The 1,594-nt window shown below is 40.2% G+C and overlaps 1 protein-coding gene across 3 annotated transcripts in view; it reads left to right on the top strand.

The window, feature by feature from the left end:
• Positions 1-1,594, top strand: part of Ezh1 (enhancer of zeste 1 polycomb repressive complex 2 subunit) — a 36,670-nt gene that overhangs the window by 6,975 nt on the left and 28,101 nt on the right. For all 3 annotated transcript variants that reach the window (XM_026777007.1, XM_005369050.3, XM_026777006.1), the window contains exon 2: positions 385-452. The gene's annotated coding sequence lies outside the window, so the exon portion shown is untranslated. The remainder of the gene's footprint in view (positions 1-384; positions 453-1,594) is intronic.

Raw genomic sequence — 1,594 nt, 5'->3', positions numbered from 1 at the left:
TACATAATAAATAAATAAATATTTAAAAAAAATTTCTTTCATGTGTATGGTAGCTTTGCCTGCATGTGTGTCTATGTACCAGGTGTGCTTTGGTGTCCATGGAGGTCCTCTGCAAGAGCAGAGCTAACTTTCGACCCAGGAGGATAGAGTTCTGGGACAGCCTGAACTGATATACAGAGAAACACTGTCTCCAAAAACAAAACAAAACAAAAGGTGTCAAACATTTTTTACTTGATTTAGTATGCAGAATGGTAGCAGAGACCCTGAAGTCTTCTAGTTCTGGGGAGCATCCTGCCCAGGGACTTAGTGCTTGAGCATGCTGCACCGATTCAATAAATTCAGTTTTTATTCTCTTGCAAAGCTGAAAACTTCTTTTACCCCTAGGTCTTGCAGTTCATTTGAAGAACAGAGGCACATTATAAAATCCAACATTTCCAGCTGCATTCTGTGAGGTAAGTAGAACATATCACACTAAATCCTCTAAATATTCAACTGTCGTTCAACCCCTACCATCAAAAGAAAGTTACAGTGTAGTCAGTTTCTGTAGGTCTGCTGCTGACTTGCAGATGAGATTATTCTGGTGTCGTGGTGTAGTTTAGATAGTTTGTACTGTAGGCAGATCTTCTAATAAACTTGTGAGATGAACTTGGATTTGGTTAAAACATTCCCCCTCTCTTTGGGGCTGGAGAGATGGCTCAGTCGTTAAGAGCTCTGGCTGGTTTGCTAGAGGACCTAGTGTCAATTCCCAGCACCCACATGGCAACTTACAACTGTCTGTAACTCCAGTTCCATCCAGTTCCAGGGAATCTGACACCCTCAAACAGACCCAACCACAATGCACAGAAAAAATAAATCATAAAAAATTTCCTCTTTTCTTTTTAAGAGATTTGTTTATTTATGTGTATGAGTGTTTTGCCTGCATGTCTTTGCCTTGGAGGCCAGAAGAGGGTGTTGGATCCCATGGAACTGGACTTGCAGGTAGCTAGTTGTGCTTGTAACTCTAACAGGAGTAGGTTTGGCTCCATCATTCATATCAGGCTGTTCACAACCGCTTGTGTCTCCAGCTTAGAGTCTGAATACTCTGAAAAAATGCAGGCACTAGCACATGCACAGACCCCATGCATACATGTAATTAAAAGTAATAAGAATAAATCCTTAAACATTTTGAATTTAGTGACTAGGTATCCATCCATGTGTTCAAAATAAATAACTAAATAAATAAGTTCCTAATAACTGTGAGACAGCTGTATTGATTGCCTTTGCCCGAGTATTAAACTCAGGGTGTTGTTTTTGCCAGGCAAGTATTCTGCCACTGAGCATCATCCTCAGTTTTGTTTTTTGTTACTGTTTTTAGGGTTTTTTTTGTTTGTTTGTTTGTTTCTGTTTTTCAAGACCGGATTTCTTGGTGTAGCCTTAGCTGTCCTGGAACTCACTTTGTAGAGCAGACTGACCTCAAATTCACAGAGATCTGCCTGCCTCTGCTTCCTGAGTGCTGGGATTAAAGATGTGCACCACCACTGCCCAGCTTCATTCAGTTTTGAATTTTTTTTTTTTTTTTTGGTTTTTCGAGACAGGGTTTCTCTGTGGTTTTGGA

The sequence above is a fragment of the Microtus ochrogaster genome, unplaced genomic scaffold (genome assembly GCF_000317375.1).
Source record: "Microtus ochrogaster isolate Prairie Vole_2 unplaced genomic scaffold, MicOch1.0 UNK44, whole genome shotgun sequence".
In the NCBI taxonomy this organism is placed as follows: domain Eukaryota; kingdom Metazoa; phylum Chordata; class Mammalia; order Rodentia; family Cricetidae; genus Microtus; species Microtus ochrogaster.
The sequence above is the reverse complement of the archived record's forward strand: the minus strand, read 5'-3'. Positions and strand labels throughout refer to the sequence as shown.